This window comes from Aquarana catesbeiana, linkage group LG07, assembly GCF_042186555.1.
Source record: "Aquarana catesbeiana isolate 2022-GZ linkage group LG07, ASM4218655v1, whole genome shotgun sequence".
In the NCBI taxonomy this organism is placed as follows: domain Eukaryota; kingdom Metazoa; phylum Chordata; class Amphibia; order Anura; family Ranidae; genus Aquarana; species Aquarana catesbeiana.
The window spans coordinates 284,657,900-284,677,160 of NC_133330.1; the positions used below are offsets into that span (position 1 = coordinate 284,657,900).

Below are 19,261 nucleotides of genomic sequence, written 5' to 3' on the forward strand. Positions count from 1 at the left end.
TCGGCGTTCGGCCCGTGTATATGTGCCCCTGTTCAACAGAAGCCGGCCGTTTGGCCGACTTCTGTCGGACAAGCATGCTGGAAAACCAGCAGCCAACGGACTTTTGTTCAGTGCTCTCAGCCATTGGCAAAGAGTGCTGATCAAGTGGTTTGGCGGGGGGGGGGCATCCACCAGTCAGAACTGCTCAGCAGGGGAGATTACTGCACTAACTTCCCATAGTTAGTACAGCGGCTCCAACCAGAACTGACAGGTTTTTTTTTCGTTCAACCAGCTGGGTTGATTAAAAAAAAACTCATTGTGTGTACCAGGCTTTATTGTCTACATCCTGAGCCTTGATGAGACAAAAACTTTCCTATCCTCCTTAGTGCTTAGACGCACCACTGACACACAATGGCATGCATGATGCAGTTAAACTAACCAATAAGAGGAGACAAAGGGGAAACCTTATTATTAGGCAGGTTCCTGCTGCTGGACCAAAATAAAATGACATGTAGTGATCAGATCCTGAGATTCAGCTGTCCTACATCAGTCATGTTTTTACTGGTTTTCTGTACTGTCCTGATGGCGACACTTGAGTTTGATGTTCTGTAAGCCTGTTGAGTTGCTTTTGGGAAAACAGTTATAAAGACCCTTGAAAAACAACCCTTAAAAAAAAAAAAAAAAAAAAAAAAAAAAAAGAAAGAAAGAAAGAAATTTGCCAGTCCAGAAGTTTCAAACCTGTTTCAGCTTTTTTCTGTAACTGTGAATATAACAAGCATTTTCTTAATCATGATGAGAACAGACATAAAATATTAATTTGTACTTCAAAGGAACTTCACCCCTTGTGTAATTTCTTTTAATGTAAATCCTTTCAACTTATTGTTATCTTCAGTAAACATAATAGCACACAAACAGCGAACCAATTGTTGCTTGTGATCATCCGTTGCACACCAGGTCCTGCAGTGCCACCGTCCACTCTGACATCATCGGGAGCCAGCTGTATCCTCTCCGACCTTGCAGTCAGCTCCCCGATGATGCATGCCACATCCTTCCGCCTCAGGTGCTGCCTTTTAAGCTGATGCCTCTTGGGATATGTGAACATAGATAATCCGAGCGGCTGCAGGGGCAGGAGAAAATGGAGGCAGAGGGCAGGCTAGATTGGAAATTTAGAGAAAAAAGTAAACTGACTTTAAAAAAAAAAAAAAAAAAGCTTCTTTTTTTTTTTTTTTTTTTTGATTGTTTAAAGGGAATGTATACAGAGATGAAAAGGATAATTTTGCTATCAAGGTCCATTTCAGCTACAGTCATGCAAAAGATGTACTTATTATTCTTCGTTGGAACTATATACTTTCTATTTACAATGAAGCTTTTGTCATGTAAAGAAAACTGAATTTACATAAGAAAACATCTTTTGTTATGCATTTATGTCATTAATTAGAAAGAAAGTACTGTATGTTCTATTATTTTCAAATAATATATATATATTAATGTATGTATATATTGTGTAACACTGAAAGAGAAATGAATGTATACTGAAAGTTATCAGTCTATGAGCACTGATTCATTCTATTTTTGAATCATCATGAAAAAAGCCTTCGGATTATTGTCTAATTGTAGAGAAGGGAGTTAGAACAATTTTCATCTCTGCGTTGCTTCGCATTTTGGCTGCTGCAAAGGACTTTAGAGAAAATAGTTATTGTTTTTATCCTGCCTGCAAGTATAGAAAGTATATGTACTCAATTGAAAGAGCCATTATATCTCATTCTGAGCCATTAAGCTGAATGACGCTTAACGAGGTAATGGTAGCAGGTAAGTGATTGTGTCATTATGTTCTGTAGACCGAGTAGTGCACACACAACAGAAGGGAGCAGGATAATTAGAAAAAGGGGTAAGATACAGCATACAAAAGTTGTACTGAGTGTTCTTGTAATGGCTGCTATATGTGGTTGGCAGTTGCTCTGCCCATTTCCAGTGTCTGAGAAGTGCATTAAATGGGTTCCACTGAGGACTATATTTACCTTTTAGAGATTTTTTTTCATACAAAGCTTCAGGTTAAGAGGGGGGAGCATCCGTGTACTTTTAGTAAAGAACTTGAAATTCTCTATGATGTACATCTAGCAAAAGGACTAAACTCTTGTTGTTCTGTTTGCAGCTTACAGAGGATTATAGGAAAAAGGAAAAAAGGTAATAGATCCTGTTTGTAAACTTGTTTGATTTTCAAAAATATAACATCATTGTGGCCACAGCATGACTTTATAGGTCCAAATGTAAAATGCTCATTGCCATGAGAACCATAAAGTATATGTGAACCCTTACCGTGTAAAACAACTAATTCAGTTTAAAATAGAAATGAAGGGCAAAACATTTGTGTATATACACTATATTACCAAAAGTATTGGGATGCCTGCCTTTACACGCACATGAACTTTATTGGCCTCCCAGTCTTAGTCCGTAGGGTTCAATATTGAGTTGGCCCACCCTTTGCAGCTATAACTTCAACTCTTCTGGGAAGGCTGTCCACAATGTTTAGGAGTGTGTCTATGGGAATGTTTAACCAATCTTCAGAAACGCATTTGTGAGGTCAGGCACTGATGTTGGAAGAAGGCCTGGCTCGCTGTCTCCGCTCTAATTAATTCCAAAGGTGTTCTATCTGGTTTAGGTCAAGACTCTATGCAGGCCAGTCAAGTTCCTCCACTCCAAACTCGCTCATCCATGTCTTTATGGACCCCCAAACTGTTCTCATAAAGTTGGGTGCATAAAGTTGTCCAAAATGTCTTGGTATGTTGTCATTAACAGTTCCCTTCACTAAAACTAAGGGGCCAAGCCCAACCCCTGAAAAACAACCCCACACCATAATCCCGCCTCCACCAAATGATTTGGACCAGTGCACAAAGCAAGGTCCATAAAGACATGGATGAGTGAGTTTGGGGTGAAGGAACTTGACTGGTCTGCACCTGGCCTGTTCCTGACCTCAACCCGATAAAACACCTTTGGGATGAATTAGAGCAGAGACTGGGAGCCAGGCCCTCTTGTCCAACATCAGTGCCTGACCTGACCAATGCGCTTCTGGAAGAATGGTCATACATTCCCATAGACACACTCCTAAACCTCGTGGACAGCCTTCCCAGAAGAGTTGAAGCTGTTATAGCTGCAAAGGGTGGGCAAACTCAATATTGAACCCTACAAATTAAGACTGGGATGCCATTAAAGTTCATAGCGTGTAAAGGCAGACGTCTCAATACTTTTTGTAATATAGTGTATGCATGATATTATAAAAATTTTTTTTTTTTTTTTTTTTTTTTTTTTATAGGTCATTACATAATCTCTGTTCTCAGCTGTATAAGGGGTTTAGAGAGCTAGGGGTGGAGAAACAGCAGTACGCTGATCTTCCCAGTGAATGGATGTGCAGTGGGGTAGTAAATCTATTTATTAAAGGACAGACAGGCTGTTCTCCCAGCTGCTGGGATGGATGGGATATCATGTCTAATGTGGTCAGTTTGAAATAGGAAAGCAAGGGGACTGGCAGGAACACCAGGTACTGTATTTTACAAAAATGATGCAGTACTGCTGCGACCTTGAAGAAGGGGAAATACCCTTCTTCAAGGTCCGAAAGTTTGTCCTAAAAAATTGTATGTTAGTGGAAATAAAAAAAGTATCACGGACAGTACTGTCGCAAGTGCACTAATATGACTACAATCACCTCACACAAATTAAACAATACAAAGAGAACAGGATACGTTTTAACATGGTACAACAGGCACATATCAGGAATATGAAATGTTGAGATAACATATTCTTTAATCGTCAGAAAACTATGAATGTGCAACTGTATGCGTTCCTAGTTTTTAGACCCGCTGTCAATAGGAAAAATTAGTTTAAGAGTTATTGTCGTTACCTAGTGCTTACCAGTGATGCTAAACTTGGTCTTGGTGTCTACGTTTTAAACAAACTCTGGCTACCAAAGCATTAGGAAGCCTAAAAAAAAGGAACTTCATTTGTGTTCTTAACCCCTTCATGACTAAGGTAAAGCAAATCCTAATACCTGAACCCAGTTTTACAATTTTGACATGAGTTTAGTTAGTAAAACTGTACATCACTACTAGGGATGAGCCGAACACTCCCCGTTCAGTTCGCATCCAGAACATGCGAACAGGCAAAAACTTCATTCGAACACATGAACACCGTTAAAGTCTATGGGACACGAACATTAAAAATGAAAAGTGCTAATTTTAATTCTATCCATTACTATTTACCTCCAAATTAAATACCAATTTGTCCTAAAAAAATCAAAGTATCATTTATCTGGATACAGTAAGTAGTGATTAGGGATGGGCTGTATGTTCGGGTCGAACATGAGTTCAACTCGAACATTGGCTGTTCGCCCATTCGCCGAATAGCGAACAATTTGTGGCGGCAAATTCGAAAGCTGCGGAACACCCTTTAAAAGTCTATGGCAGAAATCAAAAATGCCCATTTTAAAGGCTTATATGCAATTTATTGTCATAAAAAGTGTTTGGGGACCTGGGTCCTGCCCCAGGGGACATGTTTCAATGCAAAAAAAAGTTTTAAAAAACGTCCGTTTTTTCAGGAGCAGTGATTTTAATAATGCTTAAAGTGAAACAATAAAAGTGTAATATTCCTTTAAATTTCGTACCTGGGGGGTGTCTATAGTATGCCTGTAAAGTGGCGCATGTTTCTCGTATTTAGAACAGTCCAAGTGCAAAATGACATTTCTAAAGGAAAAAAAAGTCATTTAAAAGTATTATCGCTAGCGCTGGCTATAATGAATTGTCGGTCCGGCAATACACATAAAAGTTCATTGATAAAAACGACATGGAATTTCTCCACAGGGGAACCCCGAACCAAAATTTTAAAAAAAAATGCGTGGGGGTCCCCTTAAATTCCATACCAGGCCCTTCAGGTCTGGTATGGATATTAAGGGGAACCGCGTGCCAAAATTTTTAAAAAAATGGCATGGGGGTCCCACTCAAAATCCATACCAGACCTGAAGGGTAAGGGGAACCCCGCACCAAAATTTTAAAAAATTCCATACCAGACCCTTATCCAAGCACGCAACCTGGCAGGCTGCAGGAAAAGAGGGGGGACGAGAGCGCCCCCCCCTGAACCATCCCAGGCCACATGCCCTCAACATTGGGAGGGTGCTTTGGGGTAAAGTACCTTTTTCCCCATGTTGATGGGGAGAAGGGCCTCATCCCCACAACCCTTGCCCGGTGGTTGTGGGGGTCTGCGGGCGGGGGGCTTATCGGAATATGGAAGCCCCCTTTAACAAGGGGACCCCCAGATCCCGCCCCCCTGTGTGCATTGGTAATGGGGTACAAATGTACCCCTACCATTTCACAAAAAAGTGTCAAATATGTTAAAAAAGACAAGACGGTTTTTGACAATTCCTTTATTAATTTCTTGTTTCCCCGCTTCTTCTTCTATCTTCTTTCTTCTGGTCTTCCTTCGGTGTTCTTCTTCTTCCTCCATCTTCTTCTTCCCCTGCTTCCTCCTCCGGTCTTTTCGTCCGGCATCCTCCTCTGGATTCTTCTCCGCTTCGTCCTCCACACTATCCGCCCCAGTGGGAGTCCTCAGAGGGGGACAGGGTCACCGGGTGGCCCCGCCCTCCGTTATATAAGAACTGTCACCTCAACAAAAGGGTCACACAGTGAAAGACTCCCACTGAGGCGGATCGTGCGGAGGACGAAGCGAAGAAGAAGCCAGAGGAAGATGCCGGACGAGAAGACCGGAGGAAGAAGCGGGGGAAGAAGAAGAACACCGAAGGGAGACCAGAAGAAAGAAGATGGAAGGAATTGTCAAAAACCATCTCTTGTCTTTTTTAACATGTTTGACACTTTTTTGTGAAATGGTAGGGGTACATTTGTACCCCATTACCAATTCACATGGGGGGGCCGGGATCTGGGGGTCCCCTTGTTAAAGGGGGCTTCCAGATTCTGATAAGCCCCCCGCCCGCAGACCCCCAAAACCACCGGGCAAGGGTTGTGAGGATGAGGCCCTTCTCCCCATCAACATGGGGACAAGGTGCTTTGGGGGGCCGCTACCCCAAAGCACCCTCCCAATGTTGAGGGCATGTGGCCTGGTACGGTTCGGGGGGGGCGCTCTCTCGGGGTCGCACGGGGTTGCCTTTAACCACTTTACAGGCATACTATAGACACCCCCCAGGTACGAAATTTAAAGGAAAGCATTATTAAAATCACTGCTCCTGAAAAAACGGCTGTTTTTTAAAACTTTTTTTTGCATTGATATATGTCCTCTGGGGCAGGGCCCAGGTCCCAAAACACTTTTTATGACAATAACTTGTATATAACCCTTTAAAATGAGCATTTTTGATTTCTGCCATAGACTTTTAAAGGGTGTTCCGCTGCTTTCAAATTTGCCACGAACACCCCAAATTATTTGCTATTCGGCGAAACAGCCAATGTTCGAGTGGAACTCATGTTCGACCCAAACATAAAGCCCATCTCTAATCACTACTTAGTGTATCCAGATAAATTAAAAATAAAAATTAAGTACAGCACTACGTTTAGAAAGAAAGTGAAAAGCATCCAACACACCTATAGACTCAAGGCAGAAAAAAAACAAAAGAAACAAAAGTGTGGCGCTATATATCACATCCACAGCTGTGTGTATTACAATAAAAACATATAAAAATAGTGAATACTGCCAAAAAATGTATGATCATAAAATGGATAGTGTCAAATAATTAATCAGTGTTGATCACATATAAAGTAAATACACAATAATGCTTAATGATCAGATGTGCCATCTGTTCCATGAGCCAGACACCAAACATAAAAAACATAAAACTTTAAAAGTCCATAAAAAATGTGTAGAAAAATAGTGAAGAAAACATCAACAGAGTTCAAAGGGGGTGATGCATGGCCAGATGGTATTCACAGAATTTTAGTCGCACCAAATCTGGCGAGTGGGCAGAAGTCGCACCAAAGTCGCACCAAATCTGGCGAGTGGGCAGAAGGGAAACCACAAGGGTGCATAGATTGTACATCAGTGCCGGGGCCAACACCAGGAGTAGAGGAGGCTTACCGGAAAAAATTGACCTGAAATGGCGTATGCCAGACAAGTAAAAAAAAGCACAATAACCACTGGTTCTGGGAAATGCGTCTTCTCAGATGTCATCAACAGATGGTGGAAAGAAAAAAGGGGGGGTCCACACGGCTTCCTCTCCCATAGGTAATCCAGCATAAGCCAAACGTGTAGTTTCATATGCCATGCAAGGAGCAAACAAAACTCACATAGCATAATACCGTTTTAAAACACTAGTTTATTAAAATAATAAAAAACAAACTCACATTTGGAAGAATGAAACAGAGCTCAAATATCAAATAGCGGCGATCGTGAGGGGTCCACCCGACATGTTTCAGCTAAGGAGCCGTCATCTGTCCACCATCTGTTAATGACATCTGACAAGACGCATTTCCCAGAACCAGTGGTTATTATGCTTTTTTGACTTGTCTGGCATACGCCATTTCAGGTAAATTTTTTCTGGTAAGCCTCCTCTACTCCTGGTGTTGGCTCCGGCACTGATGTACAATCTATGCACACTTGTGGTTTCCCTTCTGCCCACTCGCCAGATTTGGTGCGACTTTGGTGCGACTTCTGCCCACTCGCCAGATTTGGTGCGACTAAAATTCTGTGAATACCATCTGGCCATGCATCACCCCCTTTGAACTCTGTTGATGTTTTCTTCACTATTTTTCTACACATTTTTTATGGACTTTTAAAGTTTTATGTTTTTTATGTTTGGTGTCTGGCTCATGGAACCTTCACGGGTTTCTACTAATCACTGGCACATCTGATGATTAAGCATTATTGTGTATTTACTTTATATGTGATCAACACTGATTAATTATTTGACACTATCCATTTTATGATCATACATTTTTTGGTAGTATTCACTATTTTTATATGTTTTTATTGTAATACACACGGCTGTGGATGTGATATATAGCGCCACGCTTTTGTTTCTTTTATCCAGATAAATTATACTTTGATTTTTTTTTAGGACAAATTGGGATTTAATTTGGAGGTAAATTGTAATGGATAGCTCCTGATTTTTTTATTATTATCAAAGAAAAACTGACACAAAATATTTAAAAATGATAATTTTTTAAAAATTCTCCTGCTCCTGATTATCACAGCAATACCACATACAGTATGTGTATGTTATTTGTTGTTTGTACCTGTAGTAGGGCTCAGAAACAATAGTGTACATTTTGCTTTTTTTAATCCTATCTGACACTGATACTAATTTAAAATATGCTTTTTTTTAATCCTACTTAAAAAAACACTGACCCCGACTTTTGACCCTGAACTATGACTCTGACCATGACCTTTGACCCTAGCCATGTCCTAGATGTAGACGCTTTTCTCCTCTACCAATGTATCTTTTTCTCCATTCAAGAGGAGAAAACAACACGGGGTGAGCTATACAGTCCCTGATCACTGTGATAACCAATCAGAGGCTATCACAGTGTTCAGGTAATCAGAAACTGAGCCTCCCAGTTCCCGACCGTCAGTACAAGACCTGAGGCTCTTGTGCTTCCATCACAAACACAAGTATGCATATATGCAGTCCTACGGATAAAGACCAACTTCTGTGAGGATGCATATATGTTTATAGTCAGCAGGAAAGGTATTAAAACAAATACTGCAGCTGCTGACTTTTAACAAACAGGTAATCACCAGCCAATGGAGTCTAGCACTGCCTAGGAGCCTGTTCTTAGTTGAGCTTCGGATCTCCAGCACCAACATCTTTGATGTGACTTCCTGATGTCTCATAGCCAACTCCCCACTGCCTGTGCACTGTAAGATTGGTCCTGCAGCCTCCTGGAACATGTGACATGTACCACAAGGCTGCGAGCAGGGAGGGAAGAAGGGTCAAACTGATGTCATCTTCCCTAGGAGAGGACTGAGGAAGTGGGAGTGAGTAATTAAAAAAATAGGTATCTGTTCCTTGAAAAAAAAGGTTGAAAATGAGTTAGCGGCTGAGGGAGGAAGAGGATAATCAGCACTTCTTTTTTTGGGTGAAGGTTGACTTTACTTTTTTAAAGGGCACTTATTGTTTTTTAAAAACACTTTATAAAATGCTGTACAGCAACAATTTATTTTCAAACAATGAGTGCAATTTAAATCTGACTGGTGACAGTAGAATAATGCAGACCATTCTTGAGTGGATAATTAATGAGGCCTAAGCTCAGAAAAGTGTACACCTTTCTTCTAGGAGATGCAGATTCTTCATTGGGTGGCCCAGAATGTAAAGCGGGTGGCACATTCGTGTTTATTTTTTTCAGTAGTATCAGTTTGTAGTTTACATTAAAGGGTACTATTGATAAATTCAGAACTGGTCTCAGTGGAGACGGCAGAGCAGTGGTGAAGCTAGAAATTCCAGGGCAAAAATTCAGATCAAACCCCCCCCCCCACATGAGAGAGAAGTTCTTCATCTCCGGGGCAGTATAGCTGGCCAGCACTTAGTATGGGTGAGTGAACGGGGGCTGACATTTGGTCTTAACACTGCATGTGTTGCTGCACATGTAGCGTGAAGGCCTACACAATCACCACATAGGTGAGGTTTGAAAGAAGTGAGCCAAGAAGCGGGTCTTTAATAAGGCTTGCTAGTGTGTACTCTTCTTCCTTCCCAGTGGTGCCCCACCTAATCCACTGCAGAGGTGAGGCTTGAAATCACCTCTTTCTACAGTTATGGATGGCTTATTAAAGGCCTGCCCTTCTAATCTGCTGCAGACATGAGGATTGAATGAAGAAATGTCAAGCTTCACCTTTGGTTAGTGCCAGTGACTGACATCATGGGCCCCCGGGCAAAGCAATGAACTGCCCCTACCAGGGAGACGGTGACCTGTGGCGTGGTACTCTCGCCATGGTAAAAAGTGGGTGTGGCTAAATTATGTTACATATTGGATGTGGCTTTTTAGTCTGATTATCCCAAATTAAATTCATCCCTGTACACACTGTCCTGCCCTTTCTACACACTGCCCCCTGTATACATTGACCCTTTAAATTAAAAGCATTTTTTTTTTTTACAATTTTTCAAATATTTTGTTTCATTTTTTTACAGTGCTGTTGGTGGGTCTAAACAGACTCTGATGTCTCTCTTTTGAGACAAGAAAATGGACTGGGGACATAGATTCCCCAATCCTTTTCTCTGCAGCCTCATCTGCACTGAAGATGAATGACTAGGAAATTCTCTTAGGCTCCCTGTTCATTCACACACTGAACACTTAAGTACAATTTACTATGCTTCAGTTATGAATGAACACACTAGGTGACTGATAACGATTACATGCTGTGATTATTAACCTCCCTGGTGGTATGATTATTTCATATTTTTGATGCTGAAAGCGGTACCATTATTTTGCATGGAAATTTGGCGTTTTATATTGTAGGCCTGTAATTCTTAGGAATAACTCACTTAAATCTGTCCAAACCAGAGTCTATTAGACATCTCGGGTATGATAAAGTTTGAAACAGGAAATCATTAATTATAATATAATAACTAACTATAAATAATTATACCAAATAATAATATAATAATAATAAAAATTATTCAATAATGTAATCAAATCAAAAACACTGAAATTTGCTCAATTGCAGAATTGTTGCTGTCATTACTTTTCAGTGTTTGATGACGGGTCTCCCCACAAATCACTATCGTTCAATTCTGCGAGTGATTCTAATTTTGTTATCGCTGTTTACTAGCTGGTCTAAAACCACTTTTGATGTAAAGGGACAGTTTTGGTTGCTATGGACAATCTCCAGTTTCCAGGCAGAAAGAACAGTTTTTATAATATAAAACTGCATGCAGGGCACTGGAGAAACCACTAGGGACAAAATGGATGTGAAATAATTTCATACAGTAATGTAATCTGTAAGATTACAGTATACTGTATGTATTGTGTGTGTTTCAGTTTTTGAATTTGGCGCCGTTTTCTGTCCCCGTGCGTCGCAACGCTTGCAGGGAACGGAGCCCGGCTCCGTGATGAATCGAGCGGAGGACGAGTCGCTCACACTGCGGGGAGACATCGCAGGATCCAGGGGACAAGGTAAGTAAGCTCTTCCTGGATCCTGCGATCCCGAGTCTGGCTCAGAATTACCGCTTTTGGTTCTGAAATTACACCCCGAGCCAGACTCGGGAATACCGCCAGGGAGGTTAAGAAAAGAAAGGGGCTGGTAAGTATGATATATTTACCACCCCCACCCCTTTTCCCTGCTCTCCATCTGAAGATCCTCTGTGCCTTGCAGCAGCCTGTGGGAGCAGAAGGAAGTTGGCAGCACTGTGGAGGGAGGATATAGAGAGCACATTGCGTGGCAGGCACGTGGCACGGGACATACAACAGGCAGCTGGGAGAACCGCATGTGGACAGAGTGGGTGATGAGTGCAGCAGGTGGGGGAAATTACTGGAGCCGATCTTCTTTGTGGCTCTCCCTGCTGCAGCTGAAAGCCAGCAGGATGGAGGAAGAAATTCCGGCTTTCAGCTGCTGCAGGGAGAGCCACACAGAGGATCAGTTCCAGGCCAGTGATTTCCCCCACTGGCTACATTGATCAGTGATGCCCCTCTCATTGGCCATACCCCCCTCCTGCCTCCCCCTAGTTTTGGCCCTGGGGCAGAGTATGCTGTGCCACAGTTTCTTACATCTGAAGTTGTGCAAAATGTATTACAAGTGCTGTCGTCCTTCTGCTCCCTGTAGTGATTATTAGTATGTAAAAATCTATGCTATATCACATACACCTAGTAAGAGCTAGGTGAAGTTGAACACAAGGCCATTTGTATCATGATGCAATCTGAGAATCCCATCTTAGGTAGCATCATGGAGAGAACTAATACCCCTGTGTCCTATGGTAGGAAGTCTTTCACACACAGCCCAGTTACTCAGATGACAAGGTTGAAACCAGGAGGAGCATGGGATGATGCTACAAACCTTACTTAAGTCCATACCTTGGGGCATTTCCTGTGATGTCCAGGGTTTCCTAAATGCTTAGTGCCACTGGCATAGGACACAAACCCGTCTTTCAGAGGGACAATAGATTTCTCTGGAGGACACAGTTGTCAATACTTTCTGATAATCCTCTCGGCACTGAATAATAGTAAAAAGTCTGTATTTTCTACAGTGTTATAGGAAGAAAGAAAAGAAAAAAAAAAGTGTAAATGGAAAGCCGAGTCCTAACTGCCAATCGGAAAGCAGATTTCTTATCATTATCATCCTTCTTCTGATGTTAGAAAATGAAAACTGTAAGATTTCTATGGCTAGCAGACCTATTTTCCTTGGCATCTGTTTTAAATGAACAAGTGTGTATATTCTCATTGTCACACTGAAGTTTGTGCTAAATAGATTTCTTCAAAGGAGCTCAGCAGTCTGTCTACGGCTTCCAAAACATCACACAAATCCCTGTGAAGTCCCCCTGGCAGAGTGGTATCCATCAACTTACTTATTTCCACAAAGTAACATTTTAAAGAGAAATCTTAAGAAAAGCACAATGAAGTCTACTAACTAAATCCTGCAGAAATTTTAGATGAAGTGATATCAAAACAGTTTGTTTCATGGCTAATATAATTTTTAAGAATCCTCCAAGAAGCAAGACATGTAACACACTTTCACCAAATTGAAAATAATGAAACTAAACTCTGTCAATCAACATTAAAGCGGAACTTCACCCAAAAAGGGAAGTTCCACCCTCCCAGGAGGCTGCAGGACCATTCACAGTGTGCAGTGCGGCTCACACATGTGCAGTGGGAAGCCAGCTGTGAAGCTGCAAAAAGTCACAGCTGGCTTCCCATAGTTAAGCTGCCAGGGTTGAGGCCCCGAAGACCAAGGAAGAACTTGTCCGGATGAGGACGGCGCTGGATCGCTGGATCCCTGGACAGGTGACTGTTGGTTAAAAGTTAGCAGCTACAATACTGTACCAACCATGGGGAGTATGAATCACAAAGTTGTGCCTAAAAAGCAAGTTTCTACAAAAGGGATACCCAGCAAAATTAGTGACGGCTTGTGACAAGTTTTTGGAATCTGTACCACCTTCCAAGAATCGAAAAGAGCCAGATGTCAACAAAATTAGGTTTGTCACTGAAAACAGCAAATATAGATACATTCAGAGTATTGTTAAGAAACATTGGCATATTCTGCATATGGATCCGAAACTAGGACCTATCCTACCCCCAGCGCCACAGATCACATTCAAAAGATCACGTACTCTGAAGAACATTGATGCCCCGAGCAAACTTAAGAATTTTCGAAAGGAGAGAGTTATGGACATTAGGTCCTATTTAGACAACAGAACTGGTATTTTCCAGTGTAAGAAAAGGGGTTGTCTGACTTGCCAGTTCATCCAACATGGCCAATCCTCTTTTTCTGATAGGGCCGGTAATGAGTACAATAAAAAGCTATTTATTACCTGCTCCACTGAGCATGTGATATATGTACTCATATGCCGGTGCAACTTGTTATATGTGGGCCGTACGATGCAAACCTTACGAAAACATGTAGGGGAGCACGGACAGTTTATACAAAAGGGACTTCATGAACATAGTGTCCACCACCACTTCAGAACCTATCATGGTAAAAACTTCCATCGTCTAAAGGTTGTGGCCATCGAATGCATCCCGGATGGTTCCCTGACTGATCATGAGAGGTTCTCCTTGTTGTGCAAATGAGAATCATTCTGGATCTATAAACTGGCCTCTCTATCTCCCAATGGGATGAACGAAGGCCTAGAGATTCATAATATCATTTAAATCCTTTCTGTTAGCATTCCTTATTGTCTTGTCACCGCCAGTTTTCGGTCTGTATATCCTCAGGGTGTACTCATAATTTACATACTGAGGGGATCACAGTAAACATATAGCATAGGATGTTTTGTATTGGGCACCACTTGTCCATTCTTACATGGCTTCCAATCACCATTATATCTTTTATTAATTTTTTTTTCATCATATACTTGTTATACATGCATGGTAATAGATAAAACACAAATTAGGTTCTCATTGGGTTTTGATACTATGAACCATGGGAACATTAATCATAAACGAACGAATCATTGAATTATTTAACTAACTAACTTGCCTGGATCTATCACGAATATCATAATTATCATGAATCTTAAGTGATTATGTACTTTGGGCTATTATACACAGTATGGTCTGTATCAAATTTTCTTTCTTGAGAATCATCCTTATCATTGTCAATTATGAATTATTAATTTTATTTTCATTAGTAATTCAAATTTAATATTTTTAATTTTTTATATTTTATTTATTTTTTATTAATTCAATTCAATTTTATTTTTATTTCATTATATATATATATATATATATATATATATATATATATATATATATATATATATATATATATTGTATCTTAAATGAGACATTTAATTCATATTCTAACCATTGTTTCTTGTCCATCCTGCTTATTTTTGTTGTATTCCCTTGCCTTTGTCTAATTTTTTGTAGTGTATATATAATAAGCCTTTGTCATCAGGTTGTTTAAACGATGGAGGTATGCTGCGGTGTAAAAACCAATCATGGTTCCTTTAAATGTGTGACTCTTCCCGCGGTCCGCCCTATTCAAACCCCATTTGCAGTCTGTCACAAGCCCTGAAGAAGGGCCAGACCCCTAAACACATAGCCAAGATGCCAAAATCTACTCTCCTAAGCTTGCTCTCCACCTGTTGTGCTCCAGGCTTCGTTTTGGATCTGTGTTCCCTGATCGTATGGCGTCACGTTCGGGTGTTCCCGTCCACCAGCTCCGGTCGGTGGCTGCTCCGGCTGCCTCTCGTTCCCTCCTTTGCTTCCTGGCTGACCCATGATTCCGCCACACATTATTGGTGATCCGATCGAGGCTCCACACTGTCCATCCAGGTCTGCATACACTGGCTTCCCACTTCCTAGTGACATCAAGGAACACATGAAGGTTTTGCCATCGCAGCACTGCCCCACCAAGCCAGTCCACCACCGACTGTTGCTTACGGTTCTGTCACAGTGAGGAGCACGCTTTGCAGTTGTTCCATCTATGCAAGAAGATGTCTAGATAATTGTTCATCCAATCATATGTTATTATTTAATCAGCACATGCTTTTATCTCATTGAACGTTTTCATTATTTGTCCTTTCAAGACTGTCCCGATCAGTGCTTTCAATCGTGGTTGCTCCTGAATGTAGCTACAGTATTTGTAGCTGCTGACTTTTCATTTTTTGGAACCTGGCTGAAGCACTTCTTTAACTATTTGTAATCCTTATGCTCTAGCATTAGGAGATAGATAGGAAAGTATATTATATTTGTGTATTTTTTTTTTTTTTTACTTTTCTTTAGTTGCTTCCTTGTTTCTAGCCTAGGCCAAAATGATGTCATACATCCCAGAAGGCTTCATGGGCATTTTCTTTCCTTTCAGCTGTAGGATGGGAGGAGGGGCTTTCTCAGCTAAGCAAAGCCTCCCGCCTACATGCCTGAATTAAAGTGGAGTTCCACCCCCCAAAAAAAAAGTGCTTTAAAAAAATAAAAAATAAAACATTTGGAGAAATTTTTTTTTTTTACTCACCTCTAAATGCCTGTTGCTAGGGAGTCCCTCGTAGTCTGCCTCCTTCGGTGCCTGGGCTCCTGACGTCACTTCCCTCGGCGCAAGAAGGGAGATCGCCTCTTCTCCCTCCCTCTTGTCAATCATCTGGGCTAGTGACCGGTCCCAGATGATTGCGGGGCCAGTGACGGTGCGTGGCGTGGCTCGCGCATGCGCAGTGGGTGCCCGGCTGTGGAGCCACAGCCGGGCGTCCACAGTTAAAACGCCGGTGCCGCCGAGCGGAGGGAGGGACAAGAGGGGCTTCGATCCCCCGCATCGCTGGACCCTGGGACATTTAAGTGTCCGTTTAAAAGTCAGCAGCTGCAGTATTTGTAGCTGCTGACTTTTAATTTTTTTTTTTTTTAAATGGGAACCCCGCTTTAAGGGCAGTAGCCCATAGTCACCAATCAGATTACAGTGTATATGGTCAGATCAGTTATTATTATTATTATTATTATTATACAGGTTTTATATAGCGCCAACAGTTTGCGCAGCGCTTTACAACATGAGGGCAGACATTACAGTTACATTACAATTTGGTACAAGAGGAATCAGAGGGCCCTGCTCATTAGAGCTTACAATCTAAAAAGGAAGGGTCAATTGATACAAAAGGTAATAGCTGTGGGGGGATGAGCTGATGGAGGAAGTAAAACAGTATTAGTTAGAAGCAGGATAGGCTTCCTTAAAGAGAAGTGTTTTCAGGGATCGTCTAAAGATAGATAGATTAGGGGACAGTCGGACAGATTGGGGTAGGGAGTTCCAAACAATGGGAGAAGCTCTGGAGAAATCCTGGAGGCGAGCATGGGAGGAGGTGACAAGGGAGCTAGAGAGCAGGAGGTCTTGGGAGGACCGAAGAGAGCGGCTTGGTTGGTATTTTGGGACTAGGTTAGTGATGTAGCTGGGGGTAGAGTTATGGGTGGCTTTGTAAATTATTGTTAGTACTTTGAATTTTATGGAAGCCATAGGAAGCCAATGGAGGGATTGGCAGAGAAGGGTGGAGGACACTGAATGGTTGGTAAGGTGGATGAGTCAGTTGTAATGATTCACCAAACTGGATGCATTACTTTTTTCTTTAATAAAGCAGAACAAAACAATGTCAATTAGCATGAACTATTTTAGCCCTTATGCTGCTAGCATTAGTAAACAGAAAGTGAGGTAAACTATATTTACTTTTTAAAAACTTTTTTAACCTTTTAAACTTTTTTTAACCTTATTTTAACATTTCTTCAGTTCATTCCTTGTTTCTGGCTTAGGCCAAAATGATGTCATGTATCCCAGGCATCTTCATTGGCATTTTCTTTTCTTTCATCTAGAGGAAGAGAGGAGAGGCTTTCTCAGCTAAGGATGTCCTCCTGCCTGAGCTAAGGGCAGATGGATTCCAGGAAGTAAATGTTACATGAATAATCTGCCCTTACTAATATTGTGTGAGCATATTACTAGCATCTTACCAATTAAAACATAACCTGCTAGATAACAGTGAGGGCAGAATTCTGTGTCAGGTGCCCTTTCACCCTTTGCGTTAGGCATTACATATTCATAGAATTTTGATGTCTGTTTTCCAATGGCTTTAATATTAATAGATTCAGATAACAACTAGCAAATCCAACAGCCACAGAAAATATAAATCCTCAAAGAATCTTTGAGACAGTATTAGGTATTGTTAAAATAATAATGCTCGTATACATATGTGAACATCAAGCAAGGCAAGGTTAGAGCTTGCATTAATAAATGTATTACCAAAGGACCATCTGCTATCTGATGTATGTGAGGACAGCTGGGAGATTTGTCATTTTTGCCATGACTACCTGTTGTATTACTAATCAGTGACATAATTAAAAGATCCCGAAGTCAGTACTTTTGATGTCTATCTGTACTGCAGATGAATTGCAGCATTCTGGCTTTTCATTAATATTTGTTTCAGAATTATGACTACTAATACAACATACAACTACACAACAAAAAAACAGCATCCTAGAAGAAAGCACAGAACAGAACATTATAATATGCTGAACATGTGCTACAGTTTAACTATGATACATACCGGTAGTGTAGTGATGTAGTTGTAAAATGATGATTATTAATTATTATAATTCTAGTTATTCCCACAGCAATCGGTTCATCCAGAGACATGCATTTACTGAGTCCCAGCACAGAACAAAGTTCACAAGATGCTTGCAACGGATGACACAATCCAACAGAGTAAATATTACAATGAACAGTAGCCTTCAGAGTCCCATTCGTCCTAGTATATATTAGCAAGCATAGAGACTAGGGATGAGCTTAAGGAGGATCGAACATTATGGGCCATTTGCTCCAAATTGGAGCAGCGCATCACGGCCCATAATGCACTGCGTCATCCCAGTGGTTTGCTGGCTGATGATTGGCCAAGCATGCACTATGACCCTCATGCTTTGGCCAATCACAGCGCCGTAAGCAAACAGAGACATAATTGGCCAAAGGCAGGGTGCCTTTGGCCAGTTATGGCTCAGGGGATTAAGTACACTCCCCACACTATATAAGGCTGCCTGCACGTTGGCCGTGTGTAGTCTACTCTGGTGTTCAGAGAGAGAGAGAACGTCATTTAATTTAGATAGATTGAGCAGACAGTTGATTCAGTTAGCTCCAGTATATTTAGTGTATATATATATATACACATTCCAGGCTTTGTGTGTGTGTATATATATATATATATATATATATATATATATATATATATATATACTGCAGAGCGTTCCTGTTGTTCTCTTCCTAATATACTACAGGCAGGCAGTTTATTCAGTTAGCTGCAGTATATTCAGTACTGTATCCTGTGCAGCTAGATCTCGCTGCAGACTGTTTCTGTTCTCTTCCTAATATACTACAGGCAGGCACTTCATTCAGTTAGCTGCAGTATATTCAGTACTGTATCCTGTGCAGCTAGATCTCGCTGCAGAGGGTTCCTGTTGTTCTCTTCGTAATATACTACAGGCGGCAGTTCATTCAGTTAGCTGCAGTATATTCAGTACTTTATCCTGTGCAGCTAGATCTCGCTGCAGACCGTTCCTGTTGTTCTGTTCCTAATATACTACAGGCAGGCAGTTTATTCAGTTAGCTGCAGTATATTCAGTATATATATATATATACATCCCAGCTTTGTGCAGCTACATCTCACTGCAGGCCATTCCTGGTGTACCTATTCAAATACATTACAAATAAATCAAATGCAGTATGTCTGAAAGGCCAAAAAGGAGAGGCAGATGCTCACAGGCCACTAAAAGAGGGCAAGCAGGCTCTGTGTCTACAGCCAACATTGCTGGTCGTGGACACGGTGCATCCTCGGCACGTGGCCGTGGGGCACGCTTGTCCTTTTTTTCGGCAGCTGGCCATGTTGAGCCACAACATGCAGAAGAGTTGGTAGAGTGGATGACCAAGCCGTCCTCATCCTCCTCATGCTCTGTCACCCAGGCTCAGAGTACTTTGGCTGCCAATGCAGCTGCCAAAGTGGCCTCTTCCATCGGCTCAATGTCATCAGTCACTCCTTCCCTAGCCCCACCATCATGCCCTGAGGAGTCCCCCGAACTGTTCGACTACAGTGTTGGGTACATGCTGCAGGAGGATGCGCAGCGTTTTAAAGGCTCCGATGATGGTACCCAGATTAAGGAAGGCAGTAACATGAGCCCAGAGAGAGGGGGTGCCCAAG

General features: G+C 41.5%; 1 protein-coding gene across 3 annotated transcripts in view; it reads left to right on the top strand.

Annotated features, from left to right (window-relative positions):
• TNR (tenascin R) overlaps positions 1-19,261 on the top strand; it is a 932,265-nt gene that overhangs the window by 379,948 nt on the left and 533,056 nt on the right. For 2 of the 3 annotated variants that reach the window (XM_073593414.1, XM_073593413.1), the window contains exon 3: positions 2,132-2,163. The exons of the other annotated variant lie outside the window; for it this stretch is intronic. The gene's annotated coding sequence lies outside the window, so the exon portion shown is untranslated. The remainder of the gene's footprint in view (positions 1-2,131; positions 2,164-19,261) is intronic. 3 annotated transcript variants of the gene reach the window in all.